At 38.4% G+C, this 26,480-nt stretch overlaps 1 long non-coding RNA gene across 2 annotated transcripts in view; it reads left to right on the top strand.

Moving 5' to 3' along the window:
- LOC112584643 overlaps nt 1–14,065 on the top strand; it is a 489,459-nt gene extending 475,394 nt beyond the window's left edge. The window contains exon 5 of one of the 2 annotated variants that reach the window (XR_006550674.2): nt 12,199–14,065. This is a non-coding gene — a long non-coding RNA (uncharacterized LOC112584643). The remainder of the gene's footprint in view (nt 1–12,198) is intronic. The other variant, XR_006550673.2, reaches the window with a different exon arrangement.
- Nucleotides 14,066–26,480: the final 12,415 nt, after the last annotated feature.

Here is a 26,480-nt window from a genome sequence, read left to right as displayed (position 1 = left end):
CCAATGGATTTAGGCAATTTGATTTCTGGTTCCTCTATCTTTTCTAAATCCACCTTGAACATCTTGAAGTTCATGGTTCACATACTGTTGAAGCCTGACTTGGAGAATTTTGAGCATTACTTTACTAGCATGTGAGATGAGTGCAATTGTACAGTAGTTTTTTGTCATTGCCTTTCTTTGGGACTGGAATGAAAACTGATCTTTTCCAGTCCAGTGGCCACTGTTGAGATTTCCAGAATTGCTGACATATGTTAGAATAATTTTTTCAAATGTTTTTGTTCTGGAAATAGTAAAGAATATATTTGGGAGGAACTGAGGAATATAGAAAAAAAAAACTGATAAACTTTATAGAAGAGTTCAGATTTTACAATGAATCAATCCTATGTTTTAATAAAAATTCATAATTAAAAAAAGATACCTAGATATAATTTTAGAAATAATGCTAGCAAGATTAAAAAGTTTTGAGATTCATTTCTTATGATGCTTTTTAAAAAATTGAGGTACAAATGATTCCAGGTGGTATCAACTGTACCTCAAATTTTTAAATTGAGTTACAGGCTTCCTACATGGTGCTAGTGGTAAAGAAACTGCCTGCCAATGCAGGAAACTCAAGAGATGTGGCGTCCAACCTGGGCTGGGAAGATCCCCTGGAGATGGGCATGGCAACCCACTTCAATATTCTTGTCTGGAAAATTGCATGGGCAGAGGAGTATGGTGGGTTACAGTCCATAGGGTTGCAAAGAGTCAGACAGGACTGAAACAACTTGACACACACACACAGTTGATGTATAAAAGTATTGTGTTAATTTAAGGTATACAACATAGTGACTTAAATGGTTTATGCATTATTCTGCATTTAAAATTATTATAGAACTTGTTTCTTTTTAATTTATTTTTTAAAATATAAATTTATTTATTTTAATTGGAGGCTAATTACTTTACAATATTGTATTGGTTTTGCCATACATCAACATGAATCCACCACAGGTGTACAAAAATATTGACTATATTCCCTGTGCTATACAGTGGATCTCTTATGTGTTTTATTCATAGTAGTTTAGGCTTCTTAAGCCCCTTTCTTGCCCCTCCCCACTGATAATCACTAGTTTGTTGTCTACATCTGTGAGTCTGTTTCTTTTTGTTGTTGTTATTATATTATTTTGCCTTAGTTTTATATTACCTGTTTGACTTAATTCAATAAATATAAAACCTTCCTGGTTCATCCATGTTGTCGCAAATGGTGGTTTAGTCACTAAGCTGTGTCTGACTCACACGACCCCATGGACTATAGCCCACCAGTCTCCTCTGTCCATGAGATTCTCCAGGCAAGAATACTGGAGTAAGTCACCATTTCCTTCTGCAGGGGATCTTCCCAACCCAGAAACTGAACCTGGATCTCCTGCATTGCACACAGATTATTTACCAACTGAGCTACAAGGGAAGCCCAAATGGCAAAACTTAATTCTTTTGTATGACTGGTAGTGTTGCCTTGTGTGTATATAAATATATACCAATCTTCTTTATCTGTTCAAATATTGATAGACACTTAGGTTGCTTCCTTATATTGGCACTGTAAATAATGCTGCTAAAAACTTTGGGGTGTACGTATCTTTTCAAATTACTGGTTTTGTTTTCTTCAGATATGTACTCAGGAATGGGATTGCTGGGTCATATAGTAACTCTGCTGCTGCTGCTGCTAAGTCACTTCAGTTGTGTCTGACTCTGTGCGACCCCATAGACGGCAGCCCACCAGGCTCCCCCGTCCCTGGGATTCTCCAGGCAAGAACACTGGAGTGGGTTGCCATTTCCTGCTCCAAGGCATGAAAGTGAAAAGTGAAAGTGAAGTCGCTCAGTCGTGTCCGACTCTTAGCGACCCCATGGACCGCAGCCTACCAGGCTCTTCCGTCCATGGGATTTTTCATGCAAGAGTACCGGAATGGGTTGCCATTGCCTTCTCCGATAGTAACTCTAGTTTTAGTTTTTTAAAGACTCTTCATACTGTTTTTCATAGTGGCTGCACCAATTTACATTCCCACCAATGGTGCACAAGGGGTTCCCTTTTCTACACATCCTTGCCAACATTTGATATTTGTGTTCTTTTTGATGCTAGCCATTCTGACTGGTCTGAGATGGTATCTAACGTGGTTTTGGTTTTCATTCCTCTGATGATTAGCTATGAAGAGTATCTTTTCATGTGACTGTTGACTATAGGTATGTCCTCTTTGGAAAAATATTCAGGTCTTCTGCCCATTGTTTAAGTGGGATGTTTTTTTTTGATATTGAGTTTTATGGGCTATTTATACATTTTGGATAGTAACTCCTATATTGTCTTATCATTAGAAAGAAGTACTTTTAATTATTGTTCAGATAGGGAAGTCAATGATAACTCAGAGATCTGACAAATAAGAAAGGGGAGATCACATGGGAAGCCTGGAATAAACAACCCAGAAGAACACTAAAGGCCTCCAAAATTCACGTTTACTGTATCAAATTTTAAATAGAAGATTCATAAGAAACAGTTTGAAGACTGGGACATCTATAGAATATGTGAAAGTTGCTCAGTCATGTTGGACTCTTTGTGACCCTGTGGACTATTCAGTTCATGGAATTCTTCAGACCAGAATACTGGAGTGGGTAGCTGTTCCCTTCTCCAGGGGATCTTCCCAACCCAGGGAATGAACCCAGGTCTCTTGCATTGCAGGAGGACTCTTTACCAGCTGAGCCACCAGGGAAGCCCTGAATATGAGTACAGAAAATTTGGACTTAACATACTGAAAGAATTATTGAGTTTCAAGGTGACTTAGTCATTGAAATTCAGATGTTGCTTGTGCCAAGGAGGAAAAAGTTCTGCGAAGTGTATGGAATTGGAAAACAGTACAGAGGTTCCTTAAACACCTAAAATAGAGCTACCATATAAGCCTGCAATCCCACTCCTAGGTGTATACCTGGAGAAAACCATAATTCGAAAAGACACATGTACCCCAGTGTTCATTGCAGCACTATTTATAATACCCAGGACATGGAAGAAACCTAAATGTCCATCAGAGAAATGTATAAAGAAGATGTGGCACATGTCTATTTATACAATGGAATGTTACTCAGCCATAATAAAGGAACAGGGTTTGTAGAAATATGGATGGACCTAGAGACTATCATATAGAGTGAAGTAAGTCAGAAATAGAAAAATACTGTATATTAACATATATATGTGGAATATATATATATATATATATATATATATATATATGCTAGAGATTATGTTATTTGCAAAACAGAAATAGAGACACAGATGTAGAGAACAAAGTTGTGGACACCAAGTGGGAAAGGGAGGAGTTGGAGTGAATTGGGATTGATACTATATATAAAATAGGTAACTAGTGAGAGCCTACAGTATAGCTCAGGAAACCTTACTCAGTGCTCTGTGGTGACCTAAATGGGAAGGGAATCCAAAAAAGAGGGGATGTATGTATATGTGAAGCTGATTTCACTTCACTATGCCACAGAAATTAATACAACATTGTAAAGCAACTATACTCTAATAAAAATTAAAAAAAAAATAGAAACCTAAGAGAGGTTATGAATGCATGATGTAAAACTAAAGGGGAAATGGGTAAGGCCATGATTAGTAGAAATAAATGCTGGGCTAGATTTTGGAATGAGGGAATATCCTCTAGATGAAGTAACTACCCAGGAGAGGTAAGATGTTTTTGAACAATGAGTGGTAGTTCATGGCCAGACGAGGTGTTGACCTCATAAGGCATTAGAAGTAAAAGGCAATCACCTGGTGTAATGGTGTAAGAAGTTGTGACTGTATTCTTCATACTTCTGATCCGGCTGTTTACTCAGAGTCAGATCATTTACCGTTAGACTTTGGCACATTTCTATAAGGACCTGGGGATGCACTGGGGAGCTGTGTTCACATTTTATATGTGATGTGCATTTCTTGTTGATGCTTGAGTAGTTAACCAAAGTGAAACTGTCTTCTAATGTTGCTCAAAATGAATACTCTCAGGTAATGCAGAACTCATTTTAAATCGCTTACTTTTACCAACTCTATATGGTTAAATTTGGAAACATATGTTGGAATAATATTTATGGGTTGAGAAATAGAAATTAGGGCTTCCCTGATGGCTAAGATGATAAAGAATCTGCCTAAAATGAGGGAGACCTGGGTTTGATCCCTGGGTCAGGAAGATTCCCAGGAGAAGGGAATGGCTACCCACTTGCCTGGAGAATTCCATGGACAGAGGAGCCTGACAGGCTATAATCCATCTGGTCTCAGAGTCAGACACAATTGAGTGACTAACACTTTCACCTTTGAGTAGAAATTAAGAATGTAAGCATGGCCAAGTTTCTAAGAAGAGAGTGGGAATATAGATCAGAGGGACCCAAAAGATGAGCACGCCTTCCAAGGCAAGAGGGATAAAATGATGGAATTCAGAGGCCTTGGGAAACTGAAGACGGTTATGAATGCTTGGATGAGGTCAGAGCACTATTTGGGGAGTAAATGATGGACTACAAGATGGCGCAGTAGAAGGATGTGTGCTCATATTCTCCTGCAAGAACTCAAAAATTACAACTTGCTGCTGAACAACTGTTGATAGGAGAATGTTGGGTCTCACCAAAAAAGATACCCCATGTCCAGGGGCAAAGGAGAAGCCCCAGCAAGAAGGTATGAGGGGTGAAATCACATTTAGAAAGAAAGCCCATACCCACCAGAGATGCTCAGAGGGCTCAAACAAAGCTTGTGCACACCAGGACCCAGAGACCCCCACAGAGGCTAAGCTAGAACTGTGTTCGAGTGTTTCCTGCAGAGGTACGGGCCAGAAGTGGCCTGCTGCAAAGGCAGAGGCTCTGGGAAGCAACAGACCTGGGTATGGCATAAGCCTGCTTGGAGGAGGTAACCCCACCATTGAGCCACCAGAACGTACACAGGACTGGGGAAATGGTCTCTTGGAGGGCACAAACAAAACCTTGTATGCACCAGGACCCAGGACAAAGGAGCAGTGGCCCAATGAGAGACTGGCCCAGACTTGCCCATGAGTGTCCAGGAGTCTCTGGCAAAGGTGTGGGTCGGTGGTGGCCTGCTGCAGGGTCAGGGGCACTGAGTGCAGCGTGGGGCATTGTGAAGGAGGTCGCCACTAAAATCATTAACTCCGCCATAATTTGGCCTCAAGTCAAACAACAGGGAGGGAACACAGCCCCATCCATCAACAGAAAATTGGATTAAAGATTTACTGAGCATGGAGATCAGCCCTGGGATTTCTTTGGAAGGAATGATGCTAAAGCTGAAACTCCAGTACTTTGGCCACCTCATGCGAAGAGTTGACTCATTGGAAAAGACTCTGATGCTGGGAGGGATTGGGGGCAGGAGGAGAAGGGGACGACAGAGGATGAGATGGCTGGATGGCATCACTGACTCGATGGACGTGAGTCTGAGTGAACTCTGGGAGTTGGTGATGGACAGGGAGGCCTGCTGTTCTGAGATTCATGGGGTTGCAAAGAGTCGGACATGACTGAGCGACTGAACTGAACAGAACTGAACTAAGCATGGCCCCATCCATCAGAACAAGACCCAGTTTCCCTTCAATCAGTCTGTCCCATCAGGAAGCTTCTATAAGCCTCTTATCCTTCTCCATCAGAGGGCAGACAAAATGCAAACCACATTTATAGAAACTAACCAAACTGATCACATGGACCACAGCCTTGTCTAACTCAATGAAGCTATAAGCCATGCTGTGTAGGGCCACCCAAGATGGACGGGACATGGTGGAGAGTTCTGACAAAACGTGGTCCACTGGAGAAGGGATGGCAAACTACTTCAGTATTCTTGCCTTGAGAAAAACATGAAAGAGTATGAAAAGGCAAAAAGATAGGACACTGGAAGATGAACTCTCCAGGTCAGTATGTATCCAATGTGCTACTGGAGATCAGTGGAGAAATAGCTCCAGAAAGAATGAAGACATAGAGCCAAAGAAAAAAACCACACCCAATTGTGGATGTGACTAGTGATGGAAGTAAAGTCTGATGCTGTAAAGAGAAATACTGCATAGGAGCCTGGAATGATAGGTCAATGAATAAAGGCAAATTGAAAGTGGTCAAACAGGAGATGGCAAGAGTGAACGCCAAAATTGTAGGAATCAGTGAACTAAAATGGACTGGAATTTAACTCAGATGACCACTAGATCTACTACTGTGGCCAAGAATCCCTTAGAATAAATGGAGTAGCCATCATAGTCAACAAATGAGTCTGAATGCAGTACTTGGATGCAATCTCAAAAACAGTACAATGATCTCTATTTGTTTAAAGGCAAACCATTCAATATCACAGTAATACAAGTCTATGCCCCGACCAGTAATGCTGAAGAAGCGAAGATGAATGGTTCTATGAAGACCTACACAATCTTCTAGAAATAACACCCCCCAAAAATGTCCTTTTCATTATAGGGGACTGGTGTGCAAAAGTAGGAAGTCAAGTGATACCTGGAATAACAGGCAAATTTGGCCTTGGAATACAGAATGAAGCAGGAAAAGGCTAACAGTGTTTGGGGCCAAGAGAACACACTGGTCATAGCAAACACCCTCTTCCAACAAGAGAAGACTCTACTCATGGACATCACCAGATAGTCAATACTGAAATCATATTGATTATATTCTTTGCAGCCAAAGATGGAGAAGCTCTCTAATGTCAGCAAAAACAATATGGGGAGCTGACTGTGGCTCAGTTCATGAACTCCTTATTGCCAAATTCAGACTTAAATTGAAGAAAGTAGGGAAAACTACCAGACCATTCAGGTTTGACCTAAATCAAATCCTTTACAATTATACAGTGGAAGTGGGAAATAGATTCAAGGGATTAGATCTGATAGAGTGCCTGAAGAACTATGGACAGAGGTTTGTGATATTTTATGGGAGGCAGTAATCAAGACTATCTCCAAGGAAAAGAAATGCAAAAAAGGCAAAATGTCTGAGGTGGTCTTACAAATAGCTGAGAAAAGAAGAGAAGCAAAAAGCAAAGGAGAAAAAGAAAGACATATCCATTTGAATGCAGAGTTCTAAAGAATAGCAAAGATGGATAAGAAAGCCTTCCTCAGTGATCAATGCAAAGAAATAGAGGAAAGCAATAGAATAGGAAAGACTAGAGATCACTTCAAGAAAATTAGAGATACGAAGGGAACATTTCGTGCAAAGATGGGCTCAATAAAGGACAGAAATTGTAGGGACCTAAAAAAAGCAGAAGATATTAAGAAGAGGTGGCAAGACTACACAGAAGAAATATACAAAAAAAAAAAAGATCTTCTTAACACATATATCCACAATTGTGTGATCACTCATCTAGAGCCAGACATCCTGGAATGTGAAGTCAAGTGGGCCTTAGGAAGCATCACTATGAACAAAGCTAGTGGAGGTGATTGAATTTCAGATGAGCTATTTCAAATCCTAAAAGATGCTGCTGCTAAAGTGCTGCATTCATTATACCAGCAAATTTGGAAAACTCAGCAGTGGCCCAGGACTGGAAAAGGTCAGTTTTCATTCCAATTCCAAATAAAGGCAATGACAAAGAATGTTCAAACTACTGCACAATTGCACTCATCTCACAAGCTAGTAATGCTCAAAATATTCCAAGCCAGGCTTCAATAGTACATGAACCATGGACTTCCAATGTTCAAGCTGGATTTAGATAAGGCAGAGGAACCAGAGATCAAATTGCCAACATCCATTGGGTCATCAAAAAAGCAAGATAATTCCAGAAAATTATCTACTTCTGCTTTATTGACTACGCCAAATCCTTTGACTGTGTGGATCACAACAAAGTGTAGAAAAGTCTTCAAGAGGTGGGAATACCAGACCACCTGACCTGCCTTCTGAGAAATCTGTATGCAGGTAAGAAGCAATATTTAGAACTGGACATGGAACAATAGACTGGTTCCAAATAGGAAAAGGAGTATGTCAAGGCTGTATATTGTCACCCTTATAAACAGGGTGACAATTTAACTTATATACAGAGTACATCATGTGAAATGCCAGGCTGGATGAAGCACAAGCTGTAATCAAGATTGCAGGGAGAAATATCAATAACCTCAGATAGGCAGATGACACCACCCTTATGGCAGAAAGGGAAGAAGAACTAAAGAGCTTCATGATGAAAGTGAAAGAGGAGAGTGAAAAAGTTGGCTTAAAACTCAACATTCAGAAAAGTAAGATCATGGCATCTGGTCCCATCATGGCAAATAGATGAGGAAACAGTGGAAAGTTAGACACTTTCTTTCCTTGGGCTCCAAAATCACTGCAGATGGTGATTGCAGCCATGAATTTAAAAGATGCTTCCTCCTTGGAAGAAAGGTTATGGCCAACCTAGACAGCATAGTAAAAAGCACAGCTATTTCTTTGCCAACAAAGGTCCATCTAGTCAAAGCTATGGTTTTTCCAATAGTCAGGTATGGATGTGAGAGTTGGACTATGAAGAAAGCTGAGAATTGATGCTTTTGAACTGTGATGTTGGAGAAGACACTTGAGAGTCCCTTAGACTGCAATAGATCCTACGAGTCTATTCTAAAGGGAATCAAACTTGAATATTCATTGGGAAGGACTGCTGCTGAAGCTGAAACTGGAATACTTTGGCCACCTGATGCGAAGTCCTGACTCATTGGAAAAGACCTTGATGTTGGGAAAGATTGAAGGTGAGAGGAGAAGTGGACAGCAGAGGATGAGATGATTGGATGGCATCACTGACTCGATGGACATGAGCTTCAGCAAGCTCTGGGAATTGGTGATGGACAGGGATGCCTGGTGTACTACAGTCCATGGGGTCCCAGATAGTCGGAGAGGGCTGAACTAAACTGACTGATCCATGTTTTAAAGCTATAAATATTGTGAATATAATTATCTGTTATACAACTGACAATTGAACAATATGAGGGTTGAGACACTGACCCTCAATGCAGTGGAAAATCTGTGTATATATTTATATTTGGTTATGCATATACCAATTCAAGCAGCTAAGAATCCTGTAGTACTGAAATAAGTATCAAAATACCCATATGTAATAAGTGGACCCAGGTTGTTGAAGTGTCCACACAATGATACAGAAAGCAGACCAGACCTAGGGTGCTGGCACTTTGCTAGGCCTGCGGTATCTATCTTATCAGTTCAGTTCAGTCACTCAGTCATGTCTGATCTTGCAACCCCATGGATGCATCAATTCTTCAGTACTCAGCTTTCGTTATGGTCCAACTCTCACATCTGTACATGACTACTGGAAAAACCATAGCTTTGACTAGACAGACCTTTGTTGGCAAACTTGAATATGGTGGGAATTGATTTGTGAGGTCCTCTTAGTCTAATAATTTTTAGCGGTCTAATTGTGTTGATTTTAAAATCATCATAGGTTTGTGCAACAAACAAATGATTAGATGTTGAAGATATGTCATACCCATTTCTTGGGCATCCAGAATCATTAAGTCCTGGGAAACTGGGAGAGATTTCAATTAAATATCATATAAAGAAACATGTCTCTGTGGTAATATTAGATAGTTCACCATTTCCTTTATAGGTGGGACTTCTAGGAGGCTGTCAAATGAAATATAAATAGCATAGTACACAATAAGAATAATTGAAATGGATATATAGATATGCAGTTTGTCTGTACAGGAGCTAAATGGGACTTGAGAGACTTACAGTCAGTTTTAGGGAGGACAATCATGTATCCCAGTTTGGGACTGTCTTGTCGTATTCTCTTTCTTGCTGCTGCTGCTGCTGCTAAGTCACTTTAGTCGTGTCCGACTCTGTGCAACCCCATAGACGGCAGCCCACCAGGCTCCCCCATCCCTGAGATTCTCCAGGCAAGAACACCGGAGTGGGTTGCTGTTTCCTTCTCCAATGCATGAAAGTGAAAATTGAAAGTGAAGTCTTTCTTACATACCTTCTTACTTACTCTTAGAAGGGTCCCTCTTTGGAAGACAAGTGATGTAGTTATCACACAATTATAGAGGACTTAAAGCAAATACCAAACCATATTGCTTCCATGATAGCCAGAGATTGAAATGGGAAATTTATTATATAGAAAGTCCTTAGGGAAAGGACTTAGATTTAGGAAATAAATTTTGGCCTAAATACTTGAAAGACAGGGAAGTGGGCAGTGTAAAACTGCATTTTGGAGCAATTTATACAGTTGATAAGATTTTCTATGTTTTCTGGTATATGCCAAGAAATTTCAATAGATGTGTAAAAGAGGCCAAAGAATAAAGCAAATTATAAGATTATTGTATTAATGCCCATATCAGAGGATAAATATCAGGAAGTAAACAGACTATCCTATGGACTTAAAGACAGTTGTTTGAAATTGCCAACATCCGCTGGATCATGGAAAAAGCAAGAGAGTTCCAGAAAAACATCTATTTCTACTTTATTGACTATGCCAAAGCCTTTGACTGTGTGGATCACAATAAACTGTGGGAAATTCTGAAAGAGATGGGAATACCAGACCACCTGACCTGCCTCTTGAGAAATTTGTATGCAGGTCAGGAAGCAACAGTTAGAACTGGACATGGAACAACAGACTGGTTCCAAATAGGAAAAGGACTACCTCAAGGCTGTATATTGTCAACCTGCTTACTTAACTTATATGCAGAGTACATCATGAGAAACTCTGGGCTGGAAGAAGCACAAGCTGTGATTATGATTGCAGGGAGAAATATCATTAACCTCAGATATGCAGATGATACCACCCTTATGGCAGAAAGTGAAGAGGAACTAAAAAGCCTCTGATGAAGGTGAAAGAGGAGAGTGAAAAAGTTGGCTTAAAACTTAACATTCAGAAAACGAAGATCATGGCATCTTGTCCCATCACTTCATGGGAAATAGATGGGGAAACAGTGGAAACAGTGTCAGACTTTATTTTTCTGGGCTCCAAAATCACTGCAGATGGTGACTGCAGCCATGAAATTAAAAGATGCTTACTCCTTGGAAGGAAAGTTATGACCAACCTAGATAGCATATTGAAAAGCAGAGACATTACTTTGCCAACAAAGGTCCATCTAGTCAAGGCTATGGTTTTTCCAGTGGTCATGTATGGATGTGAGAGTTGGACTGTGAAGAAAGCTGAGTGCTGAACAATTGATGCTTTTTTTTAAATTTTATTTTATTTTTAAACTTTACATAATTGTATTAGTTTTGCCAATTGATGCTTTTGAACTGTGGTGTTGGAGAAGACTCTTGAGAGTCCCTTGGACTGCAAGGAGATCCAACAAGTCCATTCTAAAGGAGATCGGTCCTGGATGTTCTTTGGAAGGAATGATGCTAAAGCTGAAACTCCAGTATTTTGGCCATCTCATGAGAAGAGCTGACTCATTAGAAAAGACTCTGATGCTGGGAGGGATTGGGAGCAGGAGGAGAAAGGGACGACAGAGGATGAGACGGCTGGATGGCATCACTGACTCGATGGACGTGAGTCTGAGTGAACTCTGGGAGTTGGTGATGGACAGGGAGGCCTGGCGTGCTGTGATTCATGGGTTCGCAAAGAGTCGGACATGACTGAGCGACTGAACTGAACTGAGGCAAGAGGATGAGATGGTTGGATGGCATCACGGACTCAATGGACATGATTTTGAACAAACTCTGGGAGTTGGTGATGGACAGGGAGGCCTGGTGTGCTGCAGTCCATGGGGTTGCAAAGAGTCCGACATGACTGAGCAACTGAGCTGAACTGAACTGACTGAGGAAAGAGGAAAGTAATTCTTAGGAGTTAACTCCTTCCTGGAGAGAAAAGGATAGATTAGGACAAGGCTAAATTAACTAGATTAGTACTTAGATCAACAGTGAATATCTACTACTCTATTTTTGTTGGATTCTGCTAGGAATTTAAACCTAACAGTGAAATATCCCCTGCTTTAATACCTAGGTTGCATGTAATACTCACTAGGACTGGATAGTTCATCACACAATAATGGAAGGCAGCTTTCTTGGACAAATATGTCTGCTTTCCAGAAGCAAAATTTTCCTCAGATAGGATAGTCATCTGGTGTTTATTCCTATAGGTAGAGAGGATGGTTGGACTGGTCTTTGGGCTTGTTTTATTAGTAACAAAATTAATACATTGATCTCTTTATATCTGAATTTGTTTTGAGTTTAGAAGAGGAAAATGGGTATAATCATTACATTATCTCAAATTCTAACATCAGTCCTTATTTCTTTTAATAGATTGGCCTCTGGAATGTTGTCATCGCAGCTACAATGCCTAGTCCAAAGCCTGGAACACAGCAGTGTTTGATGGAAAAATTCATGTTTTTTAGTATATTTTCATTTGATCATGTAAATTTATTTTAATCCTTATAATAGCTTGTTGAGTGAGGTATGAAAAACCTGTTTTAACAAAATGGCAAACTGTGGTTCAAGAAGTTAAATATCTGACAAACAAACTCATGTATATTCCTGAATTTTATCCTTCTTCCCTTTCTGTGGAGTGAAAGCAAGATAACCATCTTTATTGAATAAACTAGCAATGACATAGTAATTAGAGATAAATTAAATAGACAAGTTGAGGGACACTTTGGAAGTTTTAAATGCCAGACTGACAAGTTTGAAATTACACTGTTATTAAGAGTCACTGAAAATTTTTAAGGAGAATGGTGTGACTTTTAGTTGCAGAGATAAATAGTAAATTGAAAATTAGAGACTACCAGGGAGACTGGTGCACCATTTTGGTGCATGAGGTTGTAGCAGCCTGAATTATGTTAGTTATAATAGAAATGGAAACCAATAGGACTTTTAGGATATTTATTTAAAAAAAAATTAAAATGTTATCAGTATATATTAGTTTGAATTTACACTATATGTTGGTTACCCAAGCAGTTCATCCAAATAATTTATACAGTCCCAGATTATTCATGAAATACCTAACAAATGCCAAAACTGGATTCATTACTCATTATAAATCTATGAGTGAAGCCATGGAGTAATGCTGTTTCTCTAAAGCAAACTCAATACTCCCACATCTTATGTGATTCAATATAGTTTAACAGCTGTTTAATAGTTGACATTAAATGTTAATTTTCTTTCTCTTTAAGGCACCTTTTAGGTTTTGCTATTCCTCTGCTGGAAAGCTTTCCATGGTCCTTATTATTTTCCAGAATCCATAATTGGTTCACCATAATGTTGGCTCAACCAAACTCATGTCCCTATATCTTTAACTCCCCTATATAAAATCCATATGACTGAGGGAAAAAAAATCATCTTATTCTATGCCCAAGTTTTATAATCCTGTTTTTGTAGCTTTCCGGGTAGGATTACCATTTTCAGATCCAGCTTTGGAGTGAATATGTTCAGGTTTGAAGCTGTGTGACCTGGCACAAATTCTGACTTCCCTTTACCTTGATGATTTCTTTCTTTCTTTTTTTTTTTTTTATAATGATCAAATAAGTCTGCAGATAGTAGGCACTCAAATATTACCTATAATAAGTATTATTATTTTTACTAGCAAATCTAATTTGCTCCAATATAACTAGTATTCCTTGAAGTACAGAGTTTTCCATTGAAGTTTTTTCAATTGATTTAACTAAAATGTTACTGGTGTCTTACCTTTGGGTCTGAGGTATTAGAAACAAGATTATGTGACTAATTCATCTATTTTTTGTGCAGCTAAACATATCAGATCTTTTTTCTGTAAGCAATCATTCAGTGAGTCAAAGGGAACTCTAATAGTATTCTTCTCTGTCACATACCTTAAATAGCTAACACTTGATGTCTTTATTTCTGTTCCCTGAAAGCATAAAAGCACACCCTAGTTGACATAAATTTACTCCAGCTGACTTGACAATTTTATATCAGAAAGGAAATTCAGAGGCTCAGCCTGATTTTCTTATTGATAGCTAAATACTCTAAAAGTATTCTATGAGCAATACCTCAAGTGAGTATAGTAGCCAAACAAATAGATAAGGATTTTTAATATCAGAGTACTTAAGAATATTGAAGATACTGATGTATCTTTGGAAGGAAATACTATTAACTGTGAAAATAACTTATTTATCAATTACCTATGGGAATGCAACCCTTTCAAATAAAAAAGTCTGTTGTTTTGTGACATTGAAATGTTCTCATTCTTGCAAGTATCAGTTCAGTTCAGTCGCTCAGTTGTGTCCGACTCTTTGCGACTCCATGAATTGCAGCACACCAGGCTTCCCTGTCCATCACCAACTCCTGGAGTTCACCAAAACTCATGTCCATCGAGTCGGGAATGCAATCCAGTCATCTCATCCTCTATTGTCCCCTTTTCCTTTTCCTCCTGCCCCCAATCCCTCCCAGCATCAGAGTCTTTTCCAATGAGTCAACTCTTTGCATGAGGTGGCCAAAGTACTGGAGTTTCAGCTTTAGCATCATTCCTTCCAAAGAACATCCAGGGCTGATCTCCTTTAGAATGGACTGGTTGGATCTCCTTGCAGTCCAAGGGACTCTCAAGAGTCTTCTCCAACACCACAGTTCAAAAGCATCAATTGTTCAGCGCTCAGCTTTCTTCACAGTCCAACTCTCACATCCATACATGACCACTGGAAAAACCATAGCCTTGACTAGATGGACCTTTGTTGGCAAAATAATGTCTCTGCTTTTCAATATGCTATCTAGGTTGGTCATAACTTTCCTTCCAAGGAGTAAGCATCTTTTAATTTCATGGCTGCAATCACCATCTGCAGTGATTTTGAAGCCCCCCCAAAATAAAGTCTGACACTGATTCCACTGTTTCCTCATCTCTTTGCCATGAAGTGATGGGACAAGATGCCATTAATTTAGTTTTCTGAATGTTGAACTTTAAGCTAACTTTTTCACTCACCTCTTTCACTTTCATCAAGAGGCTTTTGAGTTCCTCTTCACTTTCTGCCATAAGGGTGGTGTCATCTGCATATCTGGGGTTATTGATATTTCTCCCACCAATATTGATTCCAGCTTGTGCTTCTTCCAGCCCAGCATTTCTCATGATGTACTCTGCATATAAGTTAAATAAGCAGGGTGACAATATACAGCCTTCATGTACTGCTTTTCCTATTTGGAACCAGTCAGTTGTTCCATGTCCAGTTCTAACTGTTGCTTCCTGACCTGCACATAGATTTCTCAAGAGGCAGGTCAGGTGGTCTGGTATTCCCATCTCTTTCAGAATTTTCCACAGTTTATTGTGATCCACACACTCAAAGGCTTTGGCATAGTCAATAAAGCAGAAATAGATGTTTTTCTGGAACTCTCTTGCTTTTTCCATGATCCAGCAGCTGTTGGCAATTTGGTCTCTGGTTCCTCTGCCTTTTCTAAAACCAGCTTGAATATCTGGAAGTCAGGTTCACGTATTGCTGAAGCCTGGCTTGGAGAATTTTGAGCATTACTTTACTAGCGTGTGAGATGAGTGCAATTGTGCAGTAGTTTGAGCATTCTTTGGCATTGCCTTTCTTTGGGACTGGAATGAAAACTGACCTTTTCCAGTCCTGTGGCCACTGCTGAGTTTTCCAAATTTGCTGGCATATTGAGTGCAGCACTTTCACAGCATCATCTTTCAGGATTTGAAATAGCTCATCTGGAATTCCATCACCTCCACTAGCTTTGTTCATAGTGATGCTTTCTAAGGCCCACTTGACTTCACATTCCAGGATGTCTGGCTCTAGGTGAGTGATCATACCATCGTGATTATCTTGGTCGTGAAGATCTTTTTTGTACAGTTCTTCTGTGTATTCTTGCCAACTCTTCTTAATATCTTCCGCTTCTTTTAGGTCCATACCATTTCTGTCCTTTATCGAGCCCATCTTTGCATTAAATGTTCCCTTGGTATCTCTAATTTTCTTGAAGAGATCTCTAGTCTTTCCCATTCTGTTGTTTTCCTCTATTTCTTTGCATTGATCACTGAGGAAGGCTTTCTTATCTCTTCTTGCTATTCTTTGGAACTCTGCATTCAGATGCTTATATCTTTCCTTTTCTCCTTTTCTTTTCACTTCTCTTCTTTTCACCGCTATTTGTAAGGCCTCCCCAGACAGCCATTTTGCTTTTTTGCATTTCTTTTCCATGGGGATGGTCTTGATCCATATCTCCTGTACAATGTCATGAACCTCAGTCCATAGTTCATCAGGCACTCTATCTATCAGATCTAGGCCCTTAAATCTATTTCTTACTTCCACTGTATAATCATAAGGGATTTGATTTATGTCATACCTGAATGGTCTAGTGGTTTTCCCTACTTTCTTCAATATAAGTCTGAATTTGCCAATAAGGAGCTCAATATCTGAGCCCCAGTCAGCTCCGAGGCTTGTTTTTGCTGACTGTATAGAGCTTCTCCATGTTTGGCTGCAAAGAATATAATCAATCTGATTTCAGTGTTGACCATCTGGTGATGTCCATATGTAGAGTTTTCTCTTGTGTTGTTGGAAGTATAATGTTAGATATTTTTAGTACCTTCTGATATGAATCAGTTTGTCCTATTTTGTTGTCAATTATTTTCATAGTGAAAATTATGTTAAAGAAGTCAGGTGCTGTGCAGTCATTTATAGCAAACCTGTGTTTGAGTCAATGAATTCAGTTCAGTTCAGTGCCTCAGTCATGTCCGAGTTTGCAACCCCATGGCCTGACTGCAGCACACCAGGCTTCCCTGTCCATCACCAACTCCCAGAGTTTACTCAAACTCATGTTCATCAAGTTGGTGATACCATCCAACCATCTCATCCTCTGTCATCCTCTTCTCCTCCCACCTTAAATCTTTCCCAGCATCAGGGTCTTTTCCAATGAGTCAGTTCTTTGCATCAGGTGGCCAAAGTATTGGAGTTTCAGCTTCAGCATCAGTCCTTCCAATGAATATTCAGGACTGATTCCATTTAGGATGGACCTTTAGGAAGACAACCAAGAGCTAGGGCACCACTGAAAGGTAAAGTTCATATCCTACATGAAACCACTTGTTCACAATTAGGAGAGGTGGCTCTTTTAACTAATGCATGTAAGCCACATACAGTCAAGAAAAGTAAATAGAGGAATGTGTTCCAAACTAAATAATAAAATTTTAGAGAAAAAACAATGAAACAGAAGTTATTAGCTGACAAAAAGTTTAAAATAATGGTCATTAAACAGTTCATCCATTCTTCTGCATAAGTTGGTTAGCAAAGAAAATCTGAGAGTACCAAAGAAGAGAGGAAGGGTGATAAGATGGCAGAGTAGAACTTGAGCCTACCTCCACTCACGAAAACAAAATCACAACTAGCTGCTGAACAACCATCAGTAAAAAGACTGGAAACTACCAATAAAGATGTTCTACATCCAAAGGCAAAGATGAAACCACAACAAGATGATAGGATGGGTGCTTTCACAATGGTTGGCAGATGGGCGACCCACAGACGGGAATAAAAATTGTATCACAGAGGTTCTCCCATGGGAGTGAGAGTTCTCATGAACATAGATGCAAAAACCCTCAACAAAATGCTAGCAAATAAAATTTAGCAACACATTAAAAGGACCATATAGCATGTTCAAGTGAGATTTATACCAGGAATGCAGGGATTCGTTAATATATACGAACAATCAGGGTAATACAAGTTGACAAGTTGAAGAATAAAAACCACATGATCATCTCAATAGATGCAGAAAAAGCTTTTGATGAAGTTTGATACCAATTTATGATAAAAAGAAAACCCTCCAATGGTTTATATATATATATATATTATATATTATATATATATATATATATATAAAACCCTAAAATGGTTATAGATAGACTATACCTCAATATAATAAAGACCATATATGATAAATTTACACTAGCATCATAATGGTGAAAAGCTGAAAACATTTCCTCTAAAATTAGGAACAAGACAAGCATGTCCGCTTTCACCACTTTTATTCAATATAGTTTCAGAAGTCCTAGCCATAGCTAGTAACCCAAATTGTAAAAGAAGTAGAAAAAGTAAAAATCTCACTGTTTGCAGATGACACAAATATATACATAGGAAATCCTAAAGATGCTACCAGAAAAATGCTAGAGTGCATTAATAAAGCTGGTAAAGTTGTAGGATAGAAAATTAATACACAGAAATCTCTTGCATTCCTGTACACTAACAACAAAATATCAGAAAGAGAAAACATGGAAAGAATCCCATTTACCATGGCACCCAAAAGAATAAAATACCTAGGAATAATCCCACCTAAGGAGAAAAAGAATTTCAGAAAACATCTACCTTTCTTTATTAATTATTCCAAAACCTTGACTGTGTAGATTGCAACAAACTGGGGAAAATTCTTAAAGAGATGGGAATACCAGGCAGATGCTGCAGTCCATGGGGTCACACAGAGTTGGACATGACTGAGCAACTGAACTGAAGGAGACAAAAGAGCTATACTCTGAAAACTGTAAGATACTGATGAATGAAATCAAAGACAACACAAACAGATGGTAAGATCTACCATGTTCTTGGATTGGAAGAATCAATATTGTGAAAATGACTGTACTACCCAAAACTATCTACAGATTCAATACAATCTCTATCAAATTACTAAAGGCATTTTTTTCCCCCACAGAATTAGAACAAAATTTTTCCAATTTGAATGGAAGCACAAAAGACCCTGAATAGCCAAAGCATCTTAAGAAAGGAGTGAATGAAAGGACTGAATGCCTTAGCATTCAGGCTCCCTGACTTCAGACTACAAACTACAATAATCCAAAGAGTATAGCTGTGGTACAAGAGTAGAAACATAGATCAGTGAGACAGGATAGACAGTCTAGAGATAGACTTATGGCCCACACACTTATTGCCACCTAACATACTGCAAAGAAAGCAAGAATATATAATTGAGAGAAGACAGTCTTCAATAAGTGGTGTTGAGAGAACTAGACAGCTACATGTAAAAGAATAAAATTCGAACACTCTTTAACACCATACACAGGAATAAGTTTAAAATCTAATAAAGATCTAAATTTAATGCTGGATACTATAAAACTCTTAGAAGCAAGCAGGCATAACACACTTTGACATAAATCACAGCAAGATCTTTTTTGACCCACTGCCTGCTGCTGCTAAGTTGCGTCAGTCGTGTCCGACTCTGTGCGACCCCATAGACGGCAGCCCACCAGGCTCTGCCGTCCCTGGGATTCTCCAGGCAAGAACACTGGAGTGGGTTGCCATTTCCTTCTCCAATGCATGAAAGTGAAAAGTGAAAGTGAAGTCTCTCAGTTGTGTCTGACTCTTCGCCGACCCCATGGACTGCAGCCCACCAGGCTCCTCCGTCCATGGGATTTTCCAGGCAAGAGCACTGGAGTGGGGTGCCATTGCCTTTTCCGTATCCACTGCCTAGAATAATGAAAATAGAAACAAAAATAAATGTAGCATAATTAAACTTAAAACCTTTTGTACAACAAAGGAAACCATGAGCAAAATGAAAAGACCACTCTCAAGATGGGGGAAAGTATTTGCAAAGCAATTAAGAAGGGGTTAATCTCCAAAATATACAAACAACTCATGCAACTCAATATTAAAAAATCAAAAAATGGGCAGAACACTGAAATACACATTTCTCCATAAAAGATATACAAATGGCCAAAAACATGAAATTATGAATAACATCATCATTTATTAGAGTAATGCAAATCAAACTACAAAGAGCTACTACCTCACACCTATCAGAATACCCATGACTAAAAAAATCTATAAAAAATAAATGCTGGAAAGGAAAAGGACAAAAGGGAACTCTCCTACACTGTTGGTGGGAATGTAAATTCATTAAGCCGCTATTGGAGAGTAGCATGGAGGTACCTTAAACAACTGAAAACAGAGCCACCCTATGACCCAGCAATCCCACTCTTAGACGTATATCCAGAGAAAACCATAATTCGAAAAGATACATGAACCACAATGATCATTGCAACACTGCTTACAATAGCCAGGACATGAAAGTAACCTAAACGTCCATCATTGTAGGAATAAAGAAGATGCTGTACAATGATCCAATGGAATATCACTCAGCCATAAAAAAAGAATGAAATAAGGACATTTGAAGCAATGTGGATGGATCTAGAGATTGTCATATAGAGTGAAGTGAGTGAGAAATACAAATATTATTCAATATTTCTTATATGAGGAATGACCGCATGGACTGCAGCCTACCAGGCTCCTCCATCCATGATATTTTCCAGGCAAGAGTACTAGAGTGGGGTGCCATTGCCTTCTCCGAGTACAGATTAACTTATTTGCAAAGCAGTAATACAATCACAGGTATAGAAAACAAACTTATGGTTACCAAAGGGAGAAAGAGGTGTGTGACAAATTGGGAGATTGGTGTGTGACAAATTGGGAGATTGGAATTGACACATATAGACTACTGGTAAAGAATCCACCTGCAATGTAGGAGACCTGGGTTTGATCCCTGGGTTGGGAAGATCCCCTGGAGAAAGAAAAAGCTACCCACTCCAGTATTCTGGCCTAGAGAATTCCATGGACTGTATAGCCCAGTGGGGTCACAGAGTTGGACACGACTGAGCAAATTTCACTTCACTTCATACTACTTATATATAAAATGCAGGAGATGTGTGTTCAGTCCCTGATTGGGAAGATCCCCTGGAGCTAGAAATGGTGACCCATTCAAGTATTCCTGCCTGGGAAATCCCATGGACATAGGAACCTGGCAGGCTACAGTTCATGAGGTGGCAAAAGAGTTGGATGCAACTTAGTGACTAAGCAACAAGAACAATATATAAAATATATAACTAATGAGAAATTACTGTGTAACACAGGGAATTCTACTCAATGCTCTGTGTTGACCTAACTGGGAAGGAAATCTGAAAAAGAGTGGATATGTCTATATGCATAACTGATTCACTTTGCTGTACAACAGAAACTAAATCAACATTGTAAACTAACTAATCAGGGAACTTATCTAATCAGAGAAGCAAAAAGAAAAAAATAAAAGAGTGAAAATAGCTTAAGGGGCTAAGGGATCAATATCAAATGAAACAATGTTTGCACCATAGGGATCCTAGAGGGAGAACAGAGTGAGGATAGGGCAGAAAATTTAAAGGTAACTGTAAACTTTACTAATCAGGTAAATAAAGATCACAGTGTAAATTTTTTTTAAAAGACCATTAAAAGTTCAATGAAACTAAGAGCCAGTTCCTGCAAAAATAAAATTGGCAAACTTTTGACTAAGCTCATCAAAAGAAAAAGATAAGACTCAAAATCAGAAATGAAAGGGGAGACATTACAACTGACACTAAAGAAATACAGAGGATCATCAGAGACAGGTATGAACAATTTTATACAACAAACTGGACAGTCTAGGAGTAATAGGTATATTTCTAGATACATATAACCTATCAAGACAATTATAAGGAAATAGATCTGAGTAGACTGATTACCAGTAAGGGAATTAAATTGGTCATCAAAATATCACAACAAACTGAAGCCCAGAACCAGAGGACTTCACTGATGAATTATACCAAACATTAGAAAATAATTAATACCAATTCTTCTCAAACTCTTCCAAATATTAGAAGGAAAGGGAGCAGTTCCAAACTCCCAGGCCAGCATTATCCTGATAACATATTATATATAGAAAAACTCCAGCAAAAAACTATTAGGAGATGAATTCAGTAAAGTTGCAAGATTAAGTCATTATATAAAAATATTTTGCATGCATATATAATAATAATGAAATATCAGAGAGAGAAATTAAGAAAACAGTTCCATTTACTACTGCATCATAAATAAAAGAAAATACCTTGGAATTAGTTTGGCCAAGGAGATGAAAACTATACACTGAAAACTATAAGATATTGATGAAAGAAAGTGAAGAGGACATATATACAAGATATCCTGAGTTCACAGATTGAAATAATTAACATTGTTAAAATGACCATACTACAAAAGAAATATACAGATTATTCAAAGCAATTCTTATCAAAATCCCCAAATCATTTTTCACAGAAATAGAAATATTAGGCAGTTTGTTCTAATTTGTAGTTAAATATTAGTATTTATTTTTATGTTGCTAGTGATATTTAACAGTTTCTGCATATTTATTTGAACATATTCTTATGGCATTCTCTTCTCATTTCAGGGGGACCTTAATTATACTGGGGGTTTCCCTGGTCACTCAGACAGTAAAAAATCTGCCTGCAATTCAGGAGACCTGAGTTTGATCCTCAGGTTGGAAAGATCCCCTGGAGAAGGGAGTGGCTGCCCACTCCAGTATTCTTGCCAAGAGAGTTCCATGGACAGAGGAGCCTGGCAGGCTACAGTCCACAGGGTCACAAAGACTGGGACACAATTGACTGACTAACACTTTCACTAATTACTTTCACACACATAAGCTGCAGTGCCTGACCTAGTGTGGGTACCCATCAGTGACATTTATTGGCATCGGTTGTCATAGCACAATTCCTCCTCCTCCATTTCTTCTTATACTGCTTATGTTTATTCTTCTCCACCTATTATTAAACTAAGTAAATAATGGATTAAAATGTACTCTTTTATAGCTTTAAATCATATGAAAAAGATTTAAAAGATAAATGTAAATACCAATAATTATATCATGGTAACTACTAATAAAGAAGCTATAATTTTCACCTTTAAAGGGCTCATGATTACATATGTCAATAATATTATAAATATTTGTCTATGGATGCAACTTAATTTCTCCTATATACTGCTCAAATGTTAGACATACATTTTCTTTGTGGTTTTGCTATAAAATTAAATCTCACATTAAGTGGAAGATATAAATATGCTCTATTTTTAGAGTATAAATTTCAACATTTATTTCTTAGTTAAATGAAAGTCTGACAATATTTTGTTTTTTATTACATGGAATTTTGTTTTATAATTATTTACTATATTCTCTATGTTTTATCTTTTCTATTTGTATGTTTTGCTTGACAATGTGTGAAGAAACATTCTTTTTTCTATTTGTTAAACCAAAAGTTTAAAAGTATTTAAAATTTTTCCTAGTAATTAAAATTTAAATTGGTTTTATTCTGGTGTACTTTTAGCTGTTATGTTTTGAATCTGCTGTTCTTATGAAGTTATTTGGTGTCACAAAACATAAATATTCATGGTAGTCCATAACTTTAGCAATAAAAATATGTGTAATTTTTGTCTGTTTTTCTGTTTCATATAAAGTCAATGTTTTTGTTCTCTCATTTCTATATAAAAACAGACATGTAAGTATTGTAGATAGGTTTTTAGAAACGTTTTGAAGTATACCACATTGGAGTTTGTTCAATCTCATTGCATTGTAGTACTTCATTGTGTGACTATGCCATAATTTAGCCATTCTGTTGTTTATAAGAATTGTGAGTTTCAGCTTAAAGCTATGTTATCAGGTGCATAAAGATTTAGCACTATAACATCCTCCTAAAAGAAAATTCCTTTATTATTTTGAGATATCCCTGAGTAATTTTACTGTAGCTAGGATGACAGCAGCTATGAATAAGAAAGTTCACAGATGTCCACTCTAGTGAACAGACTCAAAGATGACTCCTGCTTACTGATATTCATGATCTTATACAGTGTTTTCCCATTATCTGCTTCTAATCAATGAAACATGGCAAAGATATTGGAATGTCACTACTGTAATTATGATGCATGTGAATTCCATCTTATTAACCAATGTATTTCTGTTCAGTTCAGTTCAGTTGCTCAGTCATGTCTGACTCTTTGCAACCCTATGAACCGCAGCATGCCAGGCCTCCCTGTCTATCACCAACTCCCAGAGCCTACCCAAACTCATGTCCATTGAGTCAGTGATGCTATCCAACCATCTCATTCTCTGTCGTCCCCTTCTCCTCCTGCCCTCAATCTTTCCCAGCATTAGGGTCTTTTCCAATGATTCAGCTCTTCGCATGAGGTGGCCAAAGTATTGGAGTTTCAGCTTCAACATGAGTCCTTCCAATGAACACCCAGGACTGATCTCCTTTAGGATGGCCTGGTTTGATCTCCTTGCAGTCCAAGGGACTCGCAAGAATCTTCTCCAACACCACAGTTCAAAAGCATCAATTCTTCAGTGCTCAGCTTCATTTATAGTCCAACTCTCTTATCCATACATGACTACTGGAAAAACCATAGCCTTGACTAGATGGAACTTTGTTGACAAAGTAATGTCTCTGCTTTTAATATGCTGTCTAGGTTGGTCACAACTTTCCTTCCAAGGAGTAAGCGTCTTTTAATTTCATGGCTGACCCTGCTGCTGCTACTGCTGCTAAGTCACTTCAGTCGTGTCCGACTCGATGCGACCCCATAGACGGCAGCCCACCAGGCTCCCCCATCCCTGGGATTCTCCAGGCAAGAACACCGGAGTGGGTTGCCATTTCCTTCTCCAATGCATGAGAGTGAAAAGTGAAAGTGAAGTCGCTCAGTCGTGTCCGACTCTTAGCGACCCCATGGACTGCAGCCTACCAGGCTCCTCCATCCATGGGATTTTCCAGGCAAGAGTACTGGAGTGGGGTGCCATCACCTTCCCTAACCAATGTACTAGAGAGACCCTAAAGCTGCTGTGAAGTAAAGACCAAGTTAGAAATCCCATGTCAAAAGAACTCTGGGTAGCCTTTTTGTGCAAAAGCATTCTCCAGCAAGAAACTGAAACCTCAGTAATGCAAATACTTGAATACTGCCAACAACCTAGTGGCTCTAAAGCAGATGTTTCCACAACCGATTCTCTTAGCCTACATGTGGATTGTAGTCTCCTGTGACTGAAGCATGAGACCCAGTTAAACTGTGCCCAGACTTCTGACAGAAATTGTGGATAATACATGTGTGTTGTTTTAGAAACTAGGTTTTTGGATATTTGTCTTGCAGCAATAAATAACACAATCATCATTACCACCATTATTCTTCTGGTTTTTGAAGGGTTTATACTAGTAAACTAAGAAGATGATGATAGGAACAATTATCCATGTATAATTAGTGACACCTTACAGGGTGATAAATCTCTGCCATTATATCTGGAATATGATATCACAGTTGACCTTTGAATGTTGGTATGATTGTGTAGTCCAGTTATATGCAAATGTTTTTCAGTAGTAAATATTACAGTGCAACACAGTCCATGGTTGATTTAATTGGCAAATGTGAGAAACTGTAGATATGAAGGGCCAATTCTACATTATGCATGGATTAGCCCTTGTGGTGTTTAAGAGTCAGATGTACTTCTTACTCACTATTTGGCAAAGGGAATATATGCATTTTAAGGTTTTCCACTTGGATTTTGTATCATAATAGCTCTAATCCTCCATTCAGGAAATTGAGACAGCTCACCAAAGGATATATAATCAACAAATTCAAAAGTTAACCTTAATGAATGAGAGAAAATAATGATAAAGAATTGATATCCAAAGACCTTGTGCAAGGCAATAACATCAACAGCAGCAAAAATGTGATGAAAAATTAGGCAGAGGATCTGAATAGACATTTTTCCAAAGAAGAAATACAGATAGCCAAAAGGGCCATGAAAAAGATGCTCAATGTCCATAATCCTTAGAGAAATGCAAATCAAAACCACGATGAGATGTTACCTCACCTGTTAGAATGGCTACTATCAGGAAGCAGTAGGTATTAGTGAAAATGTGGAGAAAAGGGAGCCCTTGTGCACTGCTGGTGGGAATTTAAATTGGTGCAGCCACCATGGAAAACAGTATGAAGATTCAATAAAAATAGATACTACCACATGATGCAATTACGCTTCTGAGTACCAAAATAAGACGAGAAAAACTATCTCTAAAGGACACATGCACAGTCACAATTTGTAGTATTTTTACAAGAGCCAAGATAACAGAAATTACTTATCACTTCATGAATAGATACAGAAAATGTGGCGTGTGTGTGTGTGTGTGTGTGTGTATATATATATATATATAATGGAATATTATTCAGTCATAAGAAGAAGGAAATCTTGCCATTTGTGACAACATGGATAGACCTTGAGTGTTATGCCAAGTGAAATGTCAGATGAAGTCATAAAACTATATTCTGATCTCGTGTATGGAATCTAAAAAACCAAACATCTTCAAAGACACAGAGGTGGAGTATAGGGGTTAAGTAAAATAGGGAAAGGGAGTCAAATGGTAGAAACTTTCAGTGATGAAATAAACCATGGTGATGTAAGGCATAGCTTGGGGACTATAAAGATGATTCTTGAACAATGTGGGGGGCATGTGTGCCAAACCCCTATGTAGTTCAAAATCCACATATAGCCTTCAGCTCTTTATATCTGTAGTTCCTTGTATCCCCAGCTCCTTATTCTTTGATTTGACCAACCACAGATTGGCATAGTACTATTCCATTTACTACTGAAAAATTCATGGATAAGTAGACCTACACATTTTAAAACTGTGTTGTTCAAGAAGAGTCAACTTCACTTAATAGTCTGTAATGCTATACAATATATAGTATATACCATATTTGAATGTTCCTAAGAGATGGATCAGAAAGCAAAGAATGTTGATAAGATATGGCAGAAAGTGAAGAACTGAAGAGCCTGTTGATGAA

This window comes from Bubalus bubalis, chromosome 4 (genome assembly GCF_019923935.1).
Source record: "Bubalus bubalis isolate 160015118507 breed Murrah chromosome 4, NDDB_SH_1, whole genome shotgun sequence".
Taxonomy (NCBI): Eukaryota; Metazoa; Chordata; class Mammalia; order Artiodactyla; family Bovidae; genus Bubalus; species Bubalus bubalis.
The sequence above is the reverse complement of the archived record's forward strand: the minus strand, read 5'-3'. Positions and strand labels throughout refer to the sequence as shown.